General features: G+C 44.7%; 1 long non-coding RNA gene across 1 annotated transcript; it reads right to left on the reverse strand.

Moving 5' to 3' along the window:
• Window positions 1-193: 193 nt before the first annotated feature.
• LOC132373398 (uncharacterized) lies at window positions 194-21,363 on the reverse strand. Its single transcript, XR_009505417.1, has 3 exons — window positions 21,245-21,363; window positions 3,230-3,353; window positions 194-1,494 (listed from the first exon to the last, which is right to left on the reverse strand). It is a non-coding gene; the product is annotated as an uncharacterized LOC132373398 (long non-coding RNA).
• Window positions 21,364-23,881: the final 2,518 nt, after the last annotated feature.

A 23,881-nucleotide genomic window follows, 5' to 3' on the forward strand; every position in this document is an offset into this window, starting at 1 on the left:
AGTGCCAAGGTTACCCTGGGTTATCCTAAAGCCAGAAGTTTTCTTGCAGGGAAATGCATCACTGTAACTGGAAAATGGGTACAACAGCTAGTATTTCATCTTCTTGACTAGAACACATTTTTTTTTTCAGTTGTAGGGAAGATTTTCTTTCAATTTAACAAAGAGAGGTAAGATTGACTAGAAATACCCCATATTTAAGTATATTTTCAGGAATGTCCTTTGGCATTTTTGATACTCCTAGATCTTCCTGATAAGTAAAGCGTTGTTAATAGGAAAGCAGCTTTGGATTTGGACCTGTGAAATTTGAATTAACTTAAACCTTATAAAGGAATCACGAAGTCTCCTGGAAGCTGTTTTTTGTTTTTGGGGGGAGTGGGGGGTAGGGGAATAGCAGGTGTATAGATCTTTTAATGCATTTTCCAGTAGAAATTATGCTATAAATGGTGGTATCCCAGGTTAATCTCTAAGGGTTGTCTTAACCCATAGAACAGAAGTGGGCTGGTGATGCAGTGATGGTAGTCTTACTGACTATTGTGTGTAAGATGGTTTCTGAGGAAACGGATTCTGAGCTGCAGCTCAAGCATCAGTCCAGTAGCTAGAGGTGATTTCAGAGGATGGTAGATGCTACTAAACTCTGGGGCCACCTGGAGCTGGTCACACTGCTGCCTCAATGCAACCAGGATTCTATCAACAAGGAAGGAAAGAGAGGTTAGGTAGGAAACCAGCATTGCCTGCCATGGGGACGTCTGGTGTGTGTGGGTTGGCAGTTAGGTTTGGAATTTTAGTTCGACCGTTTCCTGTCTTTCTGGCCTTGGGGAGCTTGCTGAACCTCTTTGAAAGTCTTTCTACATTTATCAGCTGGAGATGATATTGGTGGGGATTAAATGACAGTAAATACCTGGAACACAGAAGCTTAATATATGTCAACTTTTCCCCCTCCCACTGCAAACTTTCTTATCAATACTTGGTTGATACCACCTCACATCTTTAAGGAATGTCAATATTTGCCCAAGTTTGTGGTCAGCTCTAGCCACATCGTTAAAACTACTGCCAATGTAGAACCTCCTAGAATTGATGGAACAAACTCACAACTTTGGGAACCAGTGAACTATCAAAAAGCCTGGTGCGTTGCAAGCAACCACTGAACAAGGACAATGAAACTGGTCCTGGTGGCTCTGGTGTCTTTAAGGTCATCATGGCATGGAGAGCTAAGGGAAGATTGGCGCAGCTGGAGGCTGTGACATCGTCTCTCCATGACTGACACCTACCATCCTCCACACACTGCTGAGTTGATGTTGAAAGAGATGAACTGAAACAGGGTGGGACTGATACCACGAGCTCACTCATCCTTCTCTATCTTTTCAGGATTTCTTTGATCCAAATTAAGTCCAGCAGACATCATCTTGGAGAAGCAGGGACCTTGGAGGAGTTCATGGAAGGCCACCAGCTGTAAGTTTTTGCTTGTAGACATCTGTGATGCTTCCCTCAGGAAGTCTGTGTATAGGAGAGAACGACAGAAGAGCAGTTATGTGATTACAAGACTAGATTATGTGAGTAGATTGGGGATCTGGAGACGTCTGGCTCTGAAAGGCCACAAACCAACCTGGACTCCCCAGAGGCTGTTTTTCTCCTGTTGGAGAGTTTCTTTCTTTAATTAAAAAAAGGGTTTTTTTGGCCCAACCAGGGCTGGAACCCAGGCCCTCAGCGGGGAAAGTGCAGAGTCCTAACCACTGGACCACCAGGGACTTCCCTCTGCCATTTACTTTTGGAAGGAACAGTGGCATGGGCTCAATATTGCTCCATCTCAGGTGTCTTTGAGACAGGAGGGCTTAGTCTGAGTCCTGGTCATTTAGGGTCGTATTGATGGGATGGGGTTGATACTGCGGGAGGGGCTCCAGACTTGGGCTCTGCAGATCTGTGTTTGCATTACTCTATGACCTTGGGCAAGTTGTTGAACTTCTTGCTCTTCTTGCCCTCATCTGGAGACAAGAGGGTTGGACCAGGTGGTCCGTAAGGTCCCCATCAAGATTGGAAGCAGGGACTTGCCACTGCATCACTTTGGGGTCATCAGACATGTATCACTCAGCTGCAAATGCAGGGAAGTGTGGGGTAAATGGAGTGGAGACTGTGCTTAGAAAAACATCGTTGTTTTTGCTTCAGTTTAAATTCTGGGACACTAAGTTAAAACGGCAAAGAGCTTGACCCAGTCTCCTTGTGTGTAACCCCCTCCAAGACAGTTAGGGGGGCCAGCATGACAAATGAAAAGAAGATGTATAGGGTTTGGAGTCAGAAAAATTTGAGTTTGCATATCAGCTGTACCATTCAGTGGACAGAAGGTAAACAAATTCTCTGAGACTTAGTTCACTTACCTGCAAAATAGGAATAGTAACACCTACAGCATGGGATTGTCCCAAAGTCAATACAATAATGTGTTTAAAGTATTTGGCACACAGAAGATGCTTGAAAAGGGTTAATATTATCATCCTCTTATTATTAATGTTATTATTAGCTGTTGGGTTGTGTTTATTCTGAGGAGTTCTAATAGATGCCCAAGTGAGCTGAGCCCTGAGCCAGCTCTGGGGCTGTTTCTCTCAATTCCTGGGCCCTATCTGGCTTCCTGGTTTGGTGTTGGGAAGACCTAAAACTGACCGGGCCAACTCTACATCCTTTTGGTTCACTATTTACTCTCCCAACTCCTCCTTCCACCATGATGATTAAAACATAAATTAATCCTACAGTCTCTCAAGCAGATATTTGCTTCCTTACAGCAAAAAAAAAAAAAAAAAAAAAAAGTCCCTTTATTGGCCTTAAATGGTATTCTTTGAAATGTTGGCAAGATGCTATTGTTTGAATAGTCTTATGTCCTCCTTATGTACAATGTCTTTTGCCTCCCTTCCTGGGGCAGAAAGCAGTATCACACCGGCTTCCCTCAGCTGGGGAATGAGCTGGCATTTTATAAGTCCTCTGATTAAAAGTTTTTGATGGTGGTCTACAAACCTGCAGAAAACGAGCCCTAAGGCAAACCAGTGGAAGTGGCTTGTTGTTCAGCGGCTCTACCTTGGGACAGAGCTGGCTTGCTCCTTTGTCAGAAGAACAGCCCTGAAAAGAATGCCTTTCTCTAAAAATAGGACAGTTGGAGGCATAGCTGCACCAGCAGACAGTCTTCCCAGCAGCTTTGGGACAGGCCAGCTGATAAAGCTTTCTGCTCCGGGTGCCCCGGATTACTCACAGCTGTTTTCCAGACCAAAGGGCGCTGGGGATGCTGGCCTCACGCCACACGTCGGGTGCTCTTCATCACACACTGCCCAGGAGGCGGCCGTCGGCTTCATCAGCTATGGAACCTTGCCCGCCCTCTAGAGGGGATGAGGGAGGGTTGGCAACCTGAACAGTAGGCACATTCCAAAACCCAGCAACCTCTCTGTTTTACTTTATATGTACATATTTTTTTCTTTTATACTTCAATCAAAAGTTGGGTTTCCCTTCCCTTAGAAGTTGGGAGATGGTATAACGCAGTGATTAAAGGGGTGCACTCCGGAGCCAAACTCCTGGATTTGAAGCCTGTGTTTTATTTGGTTTTCTAATTAATACACTGTATTTTTAAGAGCCGTTTTAGGTTCACAGAAAAATTGAGCAGAAAGTACAGAGAGTTCTTATCTACCCTGCCGCCCCCAACCTCCCCCATTATGGACATCCCACACCACAGAGTATATTTGTTACTATCAGTGAACCCACATTCACACATCATTCTCACCCGAAGTCCATAGTCCAGTTGGGGTTCACTCTTGGTGTTGTACATTCTTTGGGTTTGGACAATGTATAATGACATGTATCTCCTGCTGTAGTATCATACAGAATAGTTTCACTGCCCTAAAAATCCTGTGAGTTCTGCCTATTCATTTCTCCTTGTCCCATAATAGGCAACCACTGATCTTTTTATTGTCTCCGTAGTTTTGCCTTTTATGTTATATAGTTGGAATCATGCAGTATGTAACCTTTTCAGATTGTCTTCTTTCACTTAATAATATGCTGTTAAGTTTCTTCCATGCCTTGTCATGGCTTGATAGCTCATTTCTCTTTAGCGCCGACTAATACTCTATTGTCTGGATATACCACAATTTACCCATTCACCTACTGAAGGACATCTTGGTTACTTCCAAGTTTTGGCAGTTATTTATAAATATCTGTGTGCAGGTTTTTCTGTGTATATAGGTTTGAGTAAACATCAGGGAACATGATTGCTGGACTACATGGGAAGAAAATGCTTAGTTTTGTCAAAAACTACCAAACTGTCTTCTAAAGTAGCAGTAACATTTTGCATTCTCACTAGCAATGAATGAGAGTTCCTGTTTCTCCACATCCTTGCCAGCATTTGGTATTGTCAGTGTTGTGGATTTTTGAAGCCTTAGATGATCTGAGGCAACTTACTAAACCTCTCTGCCTTGGTTTCCTAATTTGTGAAACCCGGAAAACAGTAGCACCTCCATTAGTGGGTTTTCATGAGGGTTAATTAAAGTAACCCATGTAAGGCATGTAGGACTGGGCTGGCCTATGTAAATTCTCAATAACCATTAACCGTGATGTTTGGATTAGGTTGGATTTCTGTTCTAAAAAGCACTTGAGATTCTTGGGCACAAAGTGATGTTTAGGTTAGGGGTGGATTCCACAAAGCTATTTTAATAATAAGAGTCAACACCATGCCGTTCACCATGCTGAGGACTTCATATGCTATCGCATTTGAATACTACAGAGTAGATAGCAGCATTGCTCTCCATTTTCAGATGTGGAAATTACCACCTAGAGAGGTTGAATTAACTTAGCTAAGGTCACCCAGCTCAGAAGGAGAGTTGGGACTTGAACCTGAGTTTATGCAGTACCAAAGTCCAGCACTTAGCCCCTTGCGACACTGTCCCTAACGTGGCGTCCCTGCCAACTTGCACCTTTGGCTTGGAAATTTAGATTTACAGGGTTACAGTCTTCCCAAACCATTTTCTAGTTAAGCAAGAAGCCAGGCCCACATGTTAGAATTAATTGCACCCCAAACTCGACACGTTAACATGATTATATTGAAGTCCAGGTCAACTGTTTTGTTCTGCTGATGGCTCAGCCAATCTCTGGTCTTTGCAAATGCTGCTCCATGCTTCCCCCACCTCTTCATCTGGTTGGCTCCCACTCCACCCTCAGGTCTTGGCTTAGACATTACTTCCTGCAGTGAGACTTCTGGGTTAGGTGCACTCCTTTGCTCCCTTAGCACCGTCTCTTTTCCCCATGGTAGCTCTTATCACCCTGTATTATAATTTTATGTCTGCTGGCTCCATGAGTGCAGATACGTTATGGGTCTTGCTCACTGACGTGTGCCCAGCCCACAGGATGGCACTTAACGTGGACTTAATGAGTATTAGTGGAATGAAAGACTGACTGAGCGTAAGGGGCTGGTGTTGGGCTGCAAAATGGGTTTGGTGTGTTCTTCTTGCAGGCCCAGTCTCTGGGGTTGTCAGCCCTGACACCCGACTGCAGAAATTCACAATGGTGTTTGTCTTAGGATCATCCAACTTCTGGGTCCCTTCGTCCTATTGCTTCAGCAAGGCATGCAGTAAGGAATGACATGGATAGGGGAGTTGTAGCACTTGAGTAGACTCTTGGGCAATGAAGTCCTTTTCCCCAACTCACTTACTCTGCAACAAGGCATGGGCCCCAGATGGGCTTAACACAGTCTCTGGTCTCTATGTTCTTCAGGGGTGTCCCACAATGACCTTCCCATGGTCTCACCTGGGGGTAAATCAGTTGGTACATGACGGTTTGGCCATATTGGTTGTTAAAATGTAAACTGATATTTCCATATCAGCTGGTAAAGAACCCTTTTCCAGAGGCTGCTAAGTATTCTCTCCATTGCTCCAGTTTCCCTGGCCCCTCTCCTAGGACACCTCACCTCCCCACAATCCAGGAAACAAGGTGGTAACACCTGGTACAACAGGAAGCTCCCAAGACCCTGTTTCAGCTCCATGGCTGGCACCATATTGCTTCAGTCTGAGTCTTTACATAATTTGAGTATTACCCCTGGTATGGTCCATCTATATTCTTGGGAAATGGCACAGGGAGGAGGGGAGAGCGGTGAGGGGGAGCAGGAGAGAACTCATGCGGTGTCTCTGCTCCCCTGGCGCTTGCACAGAGATAAGAGGATGCAGGAATTTGGACATGCCAGATGGATGACAAGTTGTTTACATGTGGTCTCCAGCTACCCACTGCACAGACAGCTGCTCTACACCCTCCTTCACTAGCTCTCTGTAGAAGGTTTCTAGAACAATAGCCGCCATACACTGAGGTCTTTCTGTGTGCTCAGTACTCAACTAAATGGCTATTTACTTCTCCCGACAACTCTGTGAGTATGAACAGTTATTATCTTCATTTTCCAGATAAGGAAACAGGTCTGAGAGGTTAAGTTGGCGCCCAGGTCACGGAGCTAGTAAGTGACCAAGTTGGGAGTCTGACTCCGGAGGCCCCGCAGAGACTGCATTGGTAGGGAGTATCTTAGTTCTGAGGTAGAGGCACAGAGGCTTCTGGTGAGGGGAAGGCACTTTTCAAGAAACAGTGCAGAAAAATGGAACAGATCCATGAGAAGCCTGCCACAGAGCCATGTCACTATGGTGGCCAGAGGAAAACTTCCCAAGAATCCTAGGTCCTGTGGATGGCTGCCCTGGGGCTCTCCATGGTCTGAGCCTCTGTGCTGACAGAAGTGAGTCAGCTACGGTCCCCAAAGTTCCCTCTGGGACACCTCCCCTGAGGGCAGTGCGTTCAGACGACTGAAGCTGTGATCTGTCCTGAGGTTTCATGCTGCTCAGTCTCCATAGCAACCCTGGTTCTCTGGGTAGTGCCCCAGGGCAGGCTGGGGTGTTACAGAACTCCTGGCTGGGAGCCTTAGGTCAGACTCTTGCTGGATGTCCAAGTAAATACCTGTTGCTTTGACTAAAAAATGTGAAAAATCACATCTAAGAACAGAAGATTCTTGAAGGAAAAAAATCTTAAAGAATATTCTTCAGGGAATTCCCTGGAAGTCCAGTGGTTAGGACTCGGCACTTTCACTGCAGGGGCCCAGGTTCCATCCCTTGTCGGGGAGCTAAGATCCTGCAAGCTCTGCAGCATGGCCAAAAAAAAAAAAATTCAAACCTTTTGGGGCTTCCCTGGTGGCGCAGTGGTTAAGAATCTGCCTGCCAACGCAGGGGACACGGGTTTGATCCCTGGTCCAGGAAGATCCCACATGCCGCGGAGCAACTAAGCCCATGTGCCACAATTACTGAGCCTGTGCTCTAGAGCCTGCGAGCCACAACTACTGAGCCTGTGTGCTGCAACTACTGAGGCTGCGTGCTGCAACTACTGAAGCCTGCATGCCTAGAGCCCGTGCTCCGCAACAAGAGAAGCCACCGCAATGAGAAGCCCACACACCGCAACGAAGAGTAACCCCTGCTCACCGCAACTAGAGAGAAATCCCGCATGCAGCAATGAAGACCCATCGCAGCCAATAAATAAATAAATGTTAAAAAAAAGAATATTCTTCAATGAAGAAATTGTATTATACCTTGCTCATAATTAAGGGAAAAAAAGATGAAAAGGAGAAAAAAAAATTGAAAGAAAGCATTTTTAAAATGCTGATATGGTTTTTATAATAGGCAATTTATTTTTCTTTCCAATTTTTCCAAAATATGTAATGTGTTTACTTTTAAATGAAAAACATAGGGCTTCCCTGGTGGCGCAGTGGTTGAGAATCTGCCTGCCAATGCAGGGGACACGGGTTCGAGCCCTGGTCTGGGAAGATCCCACATGCCGCGGAGCGACTAGGCCCGTGAGCCACAACTACTGAGCCTGCGCGTCTGGAGCCTGTGCTCCGCAACAAGAGAGGCCGTGATAGTGAGAGGCCTGCGCACCGCGATGAAGAGTGGCCCCCGCTTGCCACAACTAGAGAAAGCCCTCGCACAGAAACGAAGACCCAACACAGCCAAAAATAAATAAATAAATTAATTAATTAAAAAAAAAAGAAAAACATAGATATTTAAATTCCCCCTTAAGTTCTAGGATGGCTTATGTCTTTCTTTAGGAGTTAGAAGGGGATAGATGCCCAAGAGGAGACCAGCCAACCTCCTCCGCCCTTGGTGACTTTTAGTAAATCACCTGATTGCTTTGATCAATTTCTCCTTTGTAAAATGGGGAAAACAGTAGAATAGTAGGACTTCATAAGATTAGGATGAGTAGTGAATGGGTTAATCTGGGTAATTTTTATTAGGTCTGGCTCATGGTAAATGCTCCTGGTAAGTGTCAGTTATTCTGATCACTGGCTAACTAGCTCATGGTGTTAGTTATTCTCATAATCGTCAGTGTTATTATGACCACCAGAGGGCACTCCTGGCCCTGGGAGTCTGCCTGGGGATATGGTGTTTCATGGGACACCAGGATTCCAGTGTTGTGTGCCTGTCCTAGGTAGGTAGATGTGAGAAGAAAGCACACAGATGCCCCTTCCTCCCTTGTTGATCTCTAAGTTTCCGGCCATGTGCTGGGAAAGAAGTCAGCTTTAGAGTTGGAAGGGCTGACTTTCTCTAGCAGTGGTGGAAACTGACCACGTAGTCACTCCCAGAAATGCACATGGCATTCAGATCTTTCCTCTGGAGTTCCCACAGACAAGGAGGGCAGACGTTTTCCCTTCAGTACCTGACAGGGACTTCTGGGGATGGTGAGGATGGATGGTGAGAAGGTGAGCGGGCCTGACGGAGGAAAGTTGGGTGTGGTGGACAGAGGAGAGGCCCATATTCTCTGTTTTACTGGTCGCTGGCTCTGGGAGGCCACATGGAAAGAGGGTAGAATCCCGAATTAGTTAAATTCCTAGGCAATTTCATGCAGTAACGTGGCTTCATTCTCTGTGAGTTGGTGACTCCACGACCTTTCTCCAGCCCTGACCTCTCTCCTAAGCTCCAAACTTGTCTGTCTATCCAGTTGTCTATTTGATTGTCTTCTTGGATGGGGTTTAATATACATGAAATAAAACTGTTCCTCCTGACTATTATTATATTATACTATTATAATATATAATATATATTATAGTATAGTATATACTATACTATATTATAATATAGTATAGTATAGTATACTACTATTATATCCTCCTCCTATTATTATAACAAGAAGTACCAACTACTACTACAACAAAAACAAAACAAAGAGTGAGCCTGTATTCTCAAAATGTCATTCATCTGCTAAACAAGTACTCCTTGAGTGTCCACCCCATGCCGGACAGCGGACTCATCTCTGGGGGGTGGGCGGGGGGCAGGTAGAGCAGTGAACACAACGGACGCGATTCCCCCATCACGGGGCTACATGAAGAGAAGCCGAGCGTCTATGACAAGGAAGCCGACTGTGCTGCTCTGCTGTGCCCTGGTGAAGAGCAAAACATACAGAAATATGAGGAGCGTTGCGCTCGCTTCTGGGCACACATTTGAGTAGAGCCGTTGTGAAATGATGACACGTCCAGTAGAGAGAGATCAGGATGTGAAGGGACTCAAGATCATGAGATGCAAAGAACAATTTGGGTCTTGGTTTGGCAAGATTTGGTCTCAAGAAAACACTGTGTGTGTGTGTGTGTGTGTGTGTGTGTGTGTGTGTGCGCGTGCACGTGCACTGGGAGCTTATATAGATGCACCATAATGGCATTCTTCAAATGTCTTAGGCTAGTCCTGAGTGTGGAGAAGGATGGACTACTTAGGTATGGACCCAGAGGCAGATTGAGAACCAGGGGGATCTGGCTGCAGCTTTCCTTCCAGGGTGGAGAAGGCCATTTCCCGAGTGTGATGTTCCAGCGTACAGTGGCTCGCCTTGCGGAGGTGAATCGTCTTTCACCTGAGGGATTCGGCTGGATGAATCTTGGCAGGGATATTGTAGGGAGAATTCTGTCACACAATGGGGCACCGAACTAGGTGATGCCAAAATTTCCTTTCCACCCCAAGGTTCTGGGAACTGGCAGATCAATGGCATAGAGACCCAATATGAATGCATTTACTGTCACCAGCCTGGTGCCAGCGGGCTATCAGCAGCCTCTGAGGTCTGTTCCTTGGTGTCCTGCAGATGAAGAGACTCTCTATTCAATAATGTCCCATTGATTCAAAAAGAGAGGAGCAGCTAGATCTGAGGGATCCCAAGATATGATGAGGCAGAAGTCCCCAGCTCCGCTCAGACTGGGGCATTAGGCTTCTTTTGCTGCAGCCTTGCCTTTCTGTCCCCGTCCTGATCTACCTCCTTCACCTGGCTAACATCCCCAGGCGCCAGCTCACGCGGGACGGGAAGGAGCTTGTTCAGTCACCTCCTTGGTCTCAGATAACAGGCTCACTTTTATTGCATTTTCCCTCCTGATAAGCCTCTTAGCTGCCGATTTCTTGGTTGTTCTCTTTGGTAAACAACCTACTTGGGGCTTCCCTGGTGGCGCAGTGGTTGAGAGTCCACCTGCCAATGCAGGGGACACGGGTTTGAGCCCTGGTCTGGGAAGATCCCACATGCTGCAGAGCAACTAAGCCCGTGCGCCACAACTGGTGAGCCTGCACTCTAGAGCCCTCGAGCCACAACTACTGAGCCCGCGCACCACAACTACTGAAGCCCGCACATCTAGAGCCTGTGCTCCGCAACAAGAGAAGCCACCGCAAGGAGAAGCTCATGCACTGCAACAAAGAGTAGCCCCCGCTCGCCGCAACTAGAGAAAGCCCGCACGCAGCAACGAAGACCCAAAGCAGCCAATAAATAAATAAAAAACAAAAAACAAAAAAACCAACCTATTTGGAAGAGATTTTAAATGTTAACAGAGATTTTAAGAAATAAGTGTGTGAGACGGGCTGTCCTCAGCCCCAGTCTGGTGGCGCCCCTGGGATTACCGAGGCTGTGTGGGCCTGCTGTTCAAAGTGTAAGGAGGGTCCAGGCCACCCACAGCCCTGGGATTACCGGGCGGGCCTGGGACGTTGTGTGGGACACCCTTTCCCCATTTTTGCCTTTTTCCCTTTCCTCCCATCCTACCCCATGCTTCCTTCTTTTATTTTCCTTTTTGTTACCTTAGACCCAGGGACCTTTGCCCCTAGCAAGCCTCGCTCCCATCCCCAATCCCCTCCGTGTTTTGGAATAGTGTCCTCTAAAGTTTCTCATGTTCAAGTTCTTCCCCAGGGCTGGGACTGGTGGGGCCGGCAATGCCATCCAGGCAGGGCATCCTGAAGCTTATAGGGGTGTCCTGTGTCCTGTGGCCAGGCCCTGGTGCCAGGGGACTTGCCTAGCCAGGGGATCGTGCTTGGGACAGGTGTTTTGTTTTGTTTTTTTCTTATTTTTTGCGTGAGATTGGGCCTTCAGAAAAAAACACATTGATTTGGAGTGACTCAAATAGTTTACAGAGACAGGGGCCCTGAAACCACAGCCCTGACTATGTCCCAGACCTCCTCCCTGAGAGGCAAGTTCAAGTGCATCTGAGAACCCCCAGCAGGATTCAGCATCGCTATGACCCTCGGCTTCTGATGGCTGAACTGAGGTGTGATCAGGGGCTTTCCCAAGCTCGACATGTCAAACGCTGCCCACCTGGAGACAGGCGGCGGCTGGGCTGTTAGGGAATGCCCCCGCTTTCATCCCTCTCTGTGGCCTTTGTCTTTGCAAGTGGAGTTTGCTATATGCTGTTTTATCAAATGGGCTTAAGGCAGAAAATTTAAGAAATTATGTACCTAGATCTTTGACTCAGCAAAAGAGTCATTTTTGTGCTTCGGGGAAGAAACCTTAAACATTCTCAAATCTTACTTTTGTTCTAAAGTCAAACCCATTTCTTTAAATAATAATAAAGATAGTTAACAATTATTGGGCCATAACTTTGCACCAGACCCTGAATTAATTGCTTTAAATAAACTATTTCATTTAATTGTTAAAACAACCCGATGAGGAAGGTACTGGCATGAATGTCATTTTACAGTTGATGAAATTAAGGCTAAGGCACATTGAGTAACTTGACCAGGTTGCACAGTTAGTAAGTGCCTGAGCTTGAATAGAATCCGGTACCCCAGCTCTTAATCACCATGCTATTTAATAACATGATGATATAATAATGAGAGCAAACATTCATCAAGTGCTTACTATATGATAGGCAATGTACTATGAGTTTTGTATGTACTAACTCATTTAATACAATAATAGGTATTACTATTATCCCCAATTTATCTGTGAGGAAACCAAGTCACAACAATGTTAGGTAACTTCACAGATAGTGGTGGATCTGGGATGTGAACCCACGTAATCTGAGTCCAGAAGCTCACATTCTTACTCTCTACGTTCTCTTCTTAACACAGGTTGATTAGGCCACATTTGAAGTTTAGTTTTATTGGTGGAACATAAAGTAAAAACAAGAGCTCACTCTGTTTCCTGCGCCTTTGGTATAGTGTGGACCACAAAAGGCGAAATGACTTACTTAACCTTTACCACTGACCAACAGAAGTGCACCCTGTCTGCTGAACACCACATCAGAAAGATGTGGTACCCAGCCAGCCTCATGTTGTGGATGCAGGGTGGCTGTGAGGCCCACATGATCCACGTCTGCTCTTTTTGATTCCGGGAGGCCCTGAGGGATGGGGTTGTGTGTATCCGCAGCTCTCAAGTTCTAGATGTCACCACCAACTCTGGATGGCTCTGGATCTTAGGAGCTGTGTTTATATCAGAATTGTACTACATGTTTGATGGGGTAACAACAGGGTGGGGTTTGCAAGAGCTGTGCATGGGGGTGGCATCGACCCCCTTGGCCTTGGGTAGTGGGTGAGGAAGCTTCCAGAACCGCCCTGGTGGCTGTGGGGCTGACCCCCACAGAGGCTGATGGGACAGAGGGAGAGGGTCACTTCTAATCTGACGCTGGGCTTTCTATTCTTTGTTCTCAAACTCCTCAGGGCTCCTTCCGCAGACTCTCTGAGTATCCCTTAGAGTATATTCTGAGGAAAGCGACCCTGGACTTGGTGTTGGCTAAACACAAGCCAATGCCCTTCTGGGAAAGCACTACGAACAGGGGAGTGTTCTTCTCTCCTGTATTTGGTGCTTCTGCGGACATCTGGTCTTTTATCAGTTTCCTTTATGGCTTTTAGAGGTTTTATTTCCCAGGCAGTGAGTGGGTTTGATCTACTTCCCCGCCGTCACTTGCCCCTACTCCAGCAGGCTTTACCAACTATGGCTTAGCTGTTTCTTCTTCTCCCACTTACTGACTTGCCCTTTTCCTTAGGAGAGTGAAGTCGGCTTTTAAAACTTACACATCCTCTCCCCTCCCCTCCCCGTGGAGCTGCCCCTGTTATTCAGTGCTCCGTGCCACTTGCTCTGGAGCTGACCTCAGAGGGACTGATGGGCCCTGAGGTCGATGGCTGGAAATAGCAGGAGGGCTCCAGGCTGCCTCTGCCCATAGACAGTGACAGCCCGCCTGCTGGGGATTGTGACGAGCAGCTGCAGCTACGCAAACCCCAGTGGAGAGGCTCGGGTCTCTCCAGTGGGAATGACACAGAAATGACATGCTGTTCTTGGGTCATCTGGGACGTGACAGCCCTACAAGGCCTGCTGCCAGCGGGGCCTGTCAAGCAAGGTTGGTTAGTGTCATGAGTCCCCTGCATCTCGAATGATCTGCACTGTTGCTGAGCCCGGGAGAATACTGAGACTGTACAGTTCTCCCAGAGACACAGGTCAGAAAAGAACTGAATGCAGGTTTAACATGTCTGATTGGCAGCATGGGGCTGCTGGAGTCTATAGCAATCCGTAGAAAGATGTTCTGAGATTATTGGCTTTGCATCTTCTTATTCTTTCCCTCTTTGCATAGTTTAGGGAACTCACAGTGGTTGAGGTCTCCATGGAGCTGGTGATGCTTTAGTAAAAGAATTACACACTCAACTTACCCACCAGGGCCAAATAGGCAACACAGCTGATTGAAGTGGGCCTAGCATAGGGCCATGGGGAGTGGTGGAGACTGTGGTAAATTGGAGAATCCCGGCCAAGCAAGAGCTATCAGAAAGTCAGACTCAGACTACCAACCACCACTTTCCCACCGCAGACCAAAGCTGTGTGTCTAACTTTGTCTCAGACTGCTAAGTAAAGGAACTTATTAGTAAACATTATACCACTTAATTAAAAAAAAAAAAAAAAAAAGACAAAAAACCAGATTCAATAAAATTACTTTGTTTCTACTGGTGCACTTTCTCTTCATGGAAACTGGTACTTCCAGGATGCCCCAGTATAAACCCTTGGGTAATGAACATGTCACAGTGACCTTACACAGAGTTTAGGCCCTAAAGTCAGCAAACAAGGAACACTGGTAGAGTGAAAATTACCACTGAAAATCTCTTAGGGAGGTTACACGTCAGGCACTTTATTAGTACTTTTTCAGGAAGTCCACATGCCTGGATGCTAAAAATTGTTGGCCGTCTTTCTGTTGAACAGCAGGTGAAATGGTTGGCTTGTGTTTAGGAGCCAAGTTGTTTGGGAAATTCTAGTGCTGTGCCTTTAAGCACCAGAACCTCAGCACATTGGAATTGGGGCTGATCCAGTGGGCTTTACATCTTGCATCTCGCACTGGCTCTGAGGGCTGTGTTCCCTGGGGAGAGGGTGGAAGTAAGGGGGGGTCTTTCCTTTATGTGTGTATACAGTGCTTCTCTTTCCTTTGCCAAGCTCACTTAGTTGAATTCATATGGGTCACACACATTCAATATGATTTCAGCATTCGGAAGGATACACATATACACCTCACATGTGCGCAGAGAAGAAGGAATTGGCGGTCTTGCACTGTATCCATACACTTGTTTCAGGCTTTGACTAGTGGCAAAGTACAATCCTAGACTGTAGACAAGAGTTTAAGCTTGCTTCAGTGAAGGCAGGGATCATGAACAGAACAGGCTTAATTGCAGGGAAAGTGTTTACAGAGAAATAGCCTCTGGGGTTAGGCTGTTCTTTAGGGAAACAATGTATTTGCCTCATAGTTTGTGTACAGACCTGATTTTGCATCCCTTCTCTGCCCATTATCAGCTCTGTGACATGAGTACACTATTTCACTTCCCTGGACCTCAGTTTCCTTATCTGTAAAACGAGCATAGTGACACCTCACAGTTTGTTAAGAGAACTAGATATGATAATGTACGTACAGCATTTAAACTGTAGCATTTGGCGCATAATAGGTGTTCAATAAAAGCTGGCTCCCAAGGTTCCCCACTAGACTCTGAAGGCTGTCAGTGGGGCTGCTCGAGTGGTTATGGCAATTGACTGCTCGACTACATACAGAAATTTCTGTCCTCCCCTAGTTCATTGTTTTTTGGATGCAGAATAGGGTAGTAGAATCAGCAATGCGCCTTAGAGACCTGGGTTGAAATCCCAGATTGAAATTTTAACTGTTGTGAAACCCCTGGCAAGTTATTTAACTTCTCTATTTCTTTCTACACAGTGGGTAGTAATACCTTGTGAGGGTCGATCGAAATGATGTATGTGAAACACCAGGCGCACCCCAAGTACCCAACAGGTGTTAATTCTCCTCTCGCTCGCCCCACTCCCCTTTTTGTTTGTTTCTGCCACTTGGGTCCATTTTCTTAATATTCATCGTGAATGTCTCTTCCTTCCTCCCTGTGTATAGAATCTTCAGAAATGTTATTGGAACCAGCCTTTGAGAGGGACCTCAAATCACTTAGTCCAACCACTCATTTCAGAGCTGAACAAGATGAAGTCCCAAGGTCTGAGTAACTTGATTGAGTCCACACAGCTAAGGTTGTGGTCGCATTTGACTGAGATTTTCAGTTCTCCTAACTTTAGGTCCAGGTCTGATTTGGTTTATTCATTCATTCATTTTTTTCTTTATTTCAAGCATTCATTCAGCTAAGGTTTTTTTTTCTTTTTTTTTTTTTTGAGTCATTTCAGACACTGTTGTAAGCATGGGGATACACTGGTTGAATAAGACAGTGAATGGAGCTTACATCCCAGTGGGCAGGGCAGGGCTGCCTCCTAGGACAGGTCAGCATTCGCCCCGTTTCCGCTCTACCTACGAGACTGACCTCTCACAGCTAAACCCGAACCTTCTTCCTTGGTATATAGCCTCTGAACAGGGACCAGGAGGAGCAAACTTACGTTGAAGACAGGTGAATGTGTCATTCAGGAACTGGCCTGTGTTCTCACGTTCTTTCGTGATGAAAGTAATCAAACTCTACTTTTACTGGGAAAAAATATGACTGATCCTTTGTTCGAAGGTGTTTTCTAATCTTGAAAAGTGCTTTTTTTCCCTTTGGAGTTTGTAGGGTTCCCCTGACCATGTGTATGAATAACAAGCTTATCATTAGTGTCAAGGATGCTGCCCATTTTGGAAAGCTTTGTTTCTTGAGGAATAATGAGAAGGTTAGATTAGTTCTTTTCTGAAACCATCTGCAACTGTCTCAAGCATGGCAGCTGATTCCTAAGGACAGGGCCTGGGTAGCAGTAAACACCTGACATCTGCCATCTCTGAGCACAGCCTGTCACAGGAGAGTAAAGACAGACTGTGGGAAAGTCCCAAAGGCCCAGGGCAGTCTCAGCCAGTGAGACAAGTGACCCTGGCCTCCTAGCATAGCATCTCCTCCTCTCTGATCCCGGGCCCTAAATATAGTTTGGTCTTGGACTCCACCACTCTGGATTCGATCCTGCCTCCTTCTGAGTGTTGAAGGGTTCCAGACTATCCCTGTGACACCATCACCTTTTCTTCTTTAGCAAGAGCACCTTAGGTGTCAAGCTTTACTCTTGCAGTTTAATCTCAGCCTGATCAAAGAGAAGGCCTATTTTTAGTGGGCTTTTGTGCAGAGGTGTGTAGGAAGAGTTTACACACTCCAGACACCAAAGGGGAAAAATCACCAGTTGAAAGATAACAAGAGGGGGATGCATTTTGGAGAAAGCTTTATTCAGTGGGGAGGAGCATGAGTTTTATGAGGTTAAGGGTCGGCTTTCTTTTTTTCCATTCATACCACTCTATCTCTCAGTTCTCTCCGTTGCTATTTTGTTTCAAACCAGTGCCTCTGATTTACAAGAAATATGTACAACTTATTATATGTGATTGTTTAGTAGGGAGTATTGGGGGAAAATTGGCTCACTCTATGGAGAAAAATAAACCAGATCCCTACCTAACATTATAAAGATAATAGAAAAAAAGGGTGGGAGAATATTGTGACATGATGTGGAGAAAGATTTCAAAAAACTTTCAAAAACGTAAAACAAAAAAATGGATGAACTTGATTACATCAAAGTTAAGGATTTCATAACAAACGATACCACGGACGCTTTTAACAGACACACAAAAAACTGGAAAAGACTATTGCAATGTCCAAAATTAACAAGGGTCTGCTGTCATTCTGGAATATAAAAGGGACTCCCAAAAACAAACAAGAAAGATATAGAATCCCCATTAGATAAAAGGGCAAAGAATTTGAAAAGGCAGTTTTCAGAAGAGGAGTCCCCAAAGAATGAACAAGTATATGAAGAGATACTTGATGTCATTAATAAATCAGATAAGTGTCATGCAGTAACCAGTAATGTATAATTGGCAGGTAAATATCAGTTAAACAGCAAGTAGGTGCCACTTTACACTTGTTAGACTGGAAAAATTAGAAACCTAGGTGATGCCAGGCACGCGGCAGGGAAGGGGCAGTGGAGATACGATGTGCAGTTGGTGGGGAGCTGCCAATCGGTGCCGTTATTTTGGAGCGCCATCTGGCAATAGCGGTCAGGTTAAATATATTCCCACCCTATGACCCAGTGACTCTGCTCATGGGTTTACACCCCAAAGAAACTCCTACGGGGCCATAAAGGAACGCCTCTGAGGTGCTTACTGTGGAGGCGGGGTGGAGGCAACCTGGGGAGTGGATAAGTCAGCTCCCAGACGTCTTAGACCATGCCAGACGTAGTGCTTGAGACGTACACAGGGAACTTGGGAGGATCTTAAAACATGGTATGGAGTGAAAAATAAACCAACAAAGAAACAGATGAAGCCTACAGTATAAACATTTACAGAAGTTAAGAACACTTGCACACAAAACAGTAACACACCTTTTGTAAGATTGTATGCAAAAAAAGGGCTTTACGTTAAACAAATTAAAATGGTTGGGAGGGCGAACAAGATTGGGGATGAAAGGAAGCAAACAAACAGACCTTCAAACAAGCAAACCAGCTGAACTTCAGAGGGCATCTTGATATTTACCTAGACCTGCAGAAGAGAGTGACAGATGGGTGAGGAGGGTGAGAGGGACAGATGTCCCACCCACCCAGTTTTAGCTAAAACTGTAGTTGCTAATGTTTCATGAATGATTATGAATAAAAGTCCAACTGGTGACATCATCCAGAACTGCACTAGTCCTCTGATGTTATCCTCCTGGACGTGCTGGAGAATGCATGAGGTGGAGGAATCCGTGAGTTTGCTTGGCCCATGGGGAGGAGGTATACTGATCCTACCCATTTTAACTAGTTTCTACTGAAAAATAAAGTACCAGATTATCCATCTAGAAGATACGGTTTATTTGTTTGGTCCTAAGTAAGACATATATAAAGGCCAAAGCTGGATCAGGTGTCTATCCATGGTCTAGCAGTTTATTGGCACAAACCCTTGTATAATATTTGGCAAAATCTATTGTCGTCACCCTTTGTATAAGCTACATTCTCAGAAAATTATAGTCATGCTAGCAATGGTGTTTAATTAATCTTACTGGTAAGAGCCATCCAAGGAATTCTCTAAGGGTGAAACTCAGGGTTTCCATCCAGTTTTTCTGGATTTGACATATCAGATCCTTTAGCATCGAGGGAGGCATGGTGATTAGTTCATAGCTTGTACACAGAATAAGAATTTCGCTAGTTGCTGGGTTCATCTGTTCTCTTCTAGTTCTGTTTCTTTCTCTGGCTTATCTCTCTTCATTAATCTCCTTGGTGGTTGTCTCATTTTCACCCTCCTGTTGGCCTAAGTCAGATTTCCCAATCTGATTATTTTTGGGCTCCGTAGTTGTTATGTCTGTCTGTCCTGTACATTGCAGGATGTTTAGCAACATCCCTGGCCTCTTTCCACTAGATGCCAGTAACGCTCACCAGTGTGACAACCCAGAATGTCTCTAGACATTGCCAAATGTTTCCTGGGTACAAAATTGCCTCAGGTTAATAACCATTAGCTAGACAAAGAACTTGGGACACATCAGCATTTCTGTACAAAAGGTATCTTAGAAATGTTCTTATCCGCTAACAGGAAACAAGATACAACATTCCTTTTTGCTGCTTCTGTTAGGTAAATATCTAAAACTGGAAGTTCAGAAAAGATGGTTGTAGGTAACCATCTGGCCAAATCTACTTGTGGTGAAAGGAAGAGTTGGGCCCATTTTCTGAACTAATTCAGAAACAAAACACAAAAACTGACTCTCCACACAGAGTTAACAGGGTACTTAGGGCAAATGTGTTTTTTGTGCCTCTGTTTTCCAGGGTAATTGCTTCCGTTTTCTTTTTGCCACATCTAGGGTTCTCTAAGATTTGCAATAAGAGAACAATCCTGGTATTCTTAAATTGGTTCCTTTGACTCAATAGCCACTGCCGTAAATACTGTCCTAAAAATTAGGGTTCACAGAGCTAAGAAACACAGAAAGCATGCGAGGGGACTTCCCTGGTGGCGCAGTGGTTAAGAATCCACCTGCCAATGCAGGGGACATGGGTTCGAACCCTGGTCCGGGAAGATCCCACATGCCGTGGAGCAACTAAGCCCATGCACCACAACTACTGAGCCTGCGCTCTAGAGCCCACGAGCCACAACTACTGAGCCCACGAGCCACAACTACTGAGCCCACGTGCCACAACTACTGAAGCCTGGGCGCCTAGAGCCTGTGCTCCGCAACAAGAGAAGCCACCGCAGTGAGAAGCCCACACACTGCAATGAAGAGTAGCCCCCACTCGCTGCAACTAGAGAAAGCCCGCGTGCAGCAACGAAGACACAACACAGCCAAAAATAAAGAAATAAATAAATTTATGAAAAAAAGTAAGAAAGCATGCGAAAGGATTGAGGATCTACCTGAGAGTATTCCATAAGCCAAAATGAGGAAGATCCTTGCTTATTCCTCTTGATACCACAGCACTTCAGAAAATGACTGATGTTGATCATATAGATGATGATTGTGAAGAGGAAAAGGAATTAGATTCTAATCTGGCTCCTGCTTAGGAATTTTCTACAGTTGTAGTTATTATTCCCCCTTAACTGATATACGACCAGGTTTAGGGAGATTAGATGCCCTAAGAGGGTCCTCCAACTGCAAACCAGAGGTGCTAAATCCTCTAGAATTATAGTGGAAAGAACAAAGGCAATTGATTTTTTTTCTAGTTCCATATTTTGATTGAGGAGATTGATACGTAAAATGGGTTAGGAGCAGAATTTATCACCATGATGATGAGGCCGGCTATTGTGGGGAATGAAGGTTTGAGAAAAACGCTGGAGAAAAGGAAGATGTGGTAGACATTGGGAAGCATATGAAACAAAACAAAAAAAGAAGCCCAAAGAGAAACGGCAAGCTTTCTGAATGAAAGAGCTCAGCATCCTGGAGAATAGGGGATCCCGATAAGCAAATGACTAAAGTGGAAAGGGAGAAGTCCTTCTTTCTGCAGTTCGTAGTGAAGCCACGGGGGCATCAATTCCCATGCGGGCCAGTCACCCACACAGTGCTGCCTGGGGCTCCCCGCCTTTTCACATAAACTCCCTCGGCTCCCCACGGCGGCCAGTGAGGTGGGGCAGAGAAAGAGCCCATTTCACAGATGAGAATATGAGAGACAGAAGAGGGGGCCTCGTTCAAGTTCACAAAGCCACTCAGAGGGAAGTCACACACCGGGTTTCTCATCCTCATTCCATCACACCTGGGCTCAGCAGACTTTATGATAAGAAGGTCTCAGAACAATGGTTGAGGATTGAATCAATTTCTCTGGAGAAGGAGGAAGCTAGAGGGCAGACACTAAATAAGAGAGGTGTATAGTTAAGTGAGTCTTTTCTTTAAACTAATGGTAAATTATATATTTCTCCATTCTATTGAAAATATGTTTTCCAAAGCTTAGCTGAACTGGGCTGCAATGGATGCCTGGAGCTGTGGAGGCGATGCCCCAAGAAATAGACGGTACCATTAAGGAGGGGAAAGAGTAGCCTTCTTTGTTCTGGAGGGGCAGTCATCCCTAAATCCTTGGATGACAGAGAAAAAGCTCCTGGGCTTTTATCTTTACTGACCTGTGGATCCTGGCATCAGGGCAGAGTCATCATCTCTGGAGAACAGAGGGAGAATGCAGTAAGTAGGGCTTGGCCTCGTTGCACCTCTGGCTTGTGGATTACGTTTAATGCAGAGCAGAGCAGAGCCTGTTCTTGGAATGGATAAGCCCAAATGACTAAGCCGCTGGACGTTGTGACCATTCATCCAGCGGGTGGAAGTTTCCAGAGCTCAGGAGAAGATGGGCTAGGCAGGCAATACAATCAGGCACAGGAGAAGAAATCATTTTGTTTTTGCAACTTCAGTCTGTGTTGGGTAAAAACTCATTTAAGAGTGAAGAGAGAATTTCTTCATCTGATCTGGGCAACTGCTGGCTTGAATTTATAGCTGAATTCAACCACCTGGGCTCATTGAATGAGACATTATTCAGTTTTCAGTGCAAGGAGGAAATAGAGGCCACCTCAAATTTTGATGAAATATTGAGGAAATTAAATAATTCTTTGCACAAAGGTGCATAAGGGATGGAGGGAAGCAGAGATAAATGAACTCTCCTGGTCCTCCACAAAATGTATGATTCTATTTGTGTATAATATATCACTTTGGATTTAGGAACACAAATTGATTATATTTCAAAAGCAGCTAAGTAGAAACTTATTTGAATTTGAGCAACAGATAAAGCCAAAGAGAAGAGAATAGAAGATTTAAGTTGAAACATCCAAGAAAATAGCATTAGGAGGCTGGGAGAAGGTTAGGGTTCCTGCATTTTAGCAGTGTTGCATTGGGGCCTGATTGCATAGTCCATATGTAATGCTTCAGGAACATGGGTGCCTTTCCCAGGAGCTAACACTATTGACCAACATAGAGAACCATCAACGTAGAACATTTCTTCCAATATTATTACCTTTTAGTCCTTTGAGAAAAATTAGTTCAAGAAAATGTCATTGCTGTCATGTAGCTGGGATGGCCCAGTTGGATACAATGTCTTGTAAAAATGTGCTAATGTTATAGCACATTATAACATTGCATAATGAGAGGAGCTGGGGAAGGAAGGAGAGGGTCCTGCTAACTTTCATCTGTCAGAAAAATGAAGAGGACCATGGCCAAGGCTTCAAGTTGGAGCACTGCCCTCCTGTACACATGCATATAAGGTCCAGGTGGACTTGAGCAGGGAGGACCCAGAAAGGCCTCCAAGGCTGGAGAGACTTAAGCCTGGCTCCCGTGGGGCATCCTCCGGAATTCTGGGCAAATTGCTGGTAGATTCAGGGCCCTACAGAGAGCACAGCACAGTGTTGAAGTGCACTGGACAAGAGCGTGGGCTCTTTTTTTTTTTTAATGTCTGAAACATTTATATTAACATATTTCCATACATATTTCCATACAAGTACAAATATAAGATTTTTAGAAATTTCATGTAATGTCTGAAACATTTATATTAACATATTTCCATACATATTTCCATACAAATACAAATATGATTTTTAGAAATTTCATGTAATGTCTGAAACATTTATATTAACATATTTCCATACATATTTCCATACAAATACAAATATAAGATTTTTAGAAATTTCATGTAATGTCTGAAACATTTATATTAACATGTTTCCATACAAATAACCCAATGAAAGTTTAGTATTAGTTGTTTGTTTTTTTATACTGCAGGTTCTTATTAGGCATCAGTTTTATACACATCAGTGTATACATGTCAATCCCAATCGCCCAATTCAGCACACCACCATCCCCACCCCACCGCAGTTTTCCCCCCTTGGTGTCCATATGTCCATTCTCTACATCTGTGTCTCAGCTTCTGCCCTGCAAACTGGCTCATCTGTACCATTTTTCTAGGTTCCGCATACATGCATTAATATACGATATTTGTTTTTCTCTTTCTGACTTACTTCACTCTGTATGACAGTCTCTAGATCCATCCACGTCTCAACAAATGACTCAATTTCGTTCCTTTTTATGGCTGAGTAATATTCCATTGTATATATGTACCACATCTTCTTTATCCATTCGTCTGTTGATGGGCATTTAGGTTGCTTCCATGACCTGGCTATTGTAAATAGTGCTGCAATGAACATTCGGGTGCATGTGTCTTTTTGAATTACGGTTTTCTCTGGGTATATGCCCAGTAGTGGGATTGCTGGGTCATATGGTAATTCTATTTTTAGTTTTTTAAGGAACCTCCATATTGTTCTCCATAGTGGCTGTATCAATTTACATTCCCACCAACAGTGCAAGAGGGTTCCCTTTTCACCACACCCTCTCCAGCATTTGTTGTTTGTAGATTTTCTGATGATGCCCATTCTAACAGGAGTGAGGTGATACCTCATTGTAGTTTTGATTTGCATTTCTCTAATAATTAGTGATGTTGAGCATCTTTTCATGTGCTTCGTGGCCATCTGTATGTCTTCTTTGGAGAAATGTCTATTTAGGTCTTCTGCCCATTTTTGGATTGGGGTGTTTGTTTCTTTGATATTGAGCTGAATGAGCTGTTTATATATTTTGGAGATTAATCCTTTGTCCGTTGATTCATTTGCAAATATTTTCTCCCATTCTGAGGGTTGTCTTTTCGTCTTGTTTATGGTTTCCTTTGCTGTGCAAAAGCTTTGAAGTTTCATTAGGTCCCATTTGTTTATTTTTGTTTTTATTTCCAT

The sequence above is a fragment of the Balaenoptera ricei genome, chromosome 10, assembly GCF_028023285.1.
Source record: "Balaenoptera ricei isolate mBalRic1 chromosome 10, mBalRic1.hap2, whole genome shotgun sequence".
NCBI classification, from domain to species: Eukaryota; Metazoa; Chordata; class Mammalia; order Artiodactyla; family Balaenopteridae; genus Balaenoptera; species Balaenoptera ricei.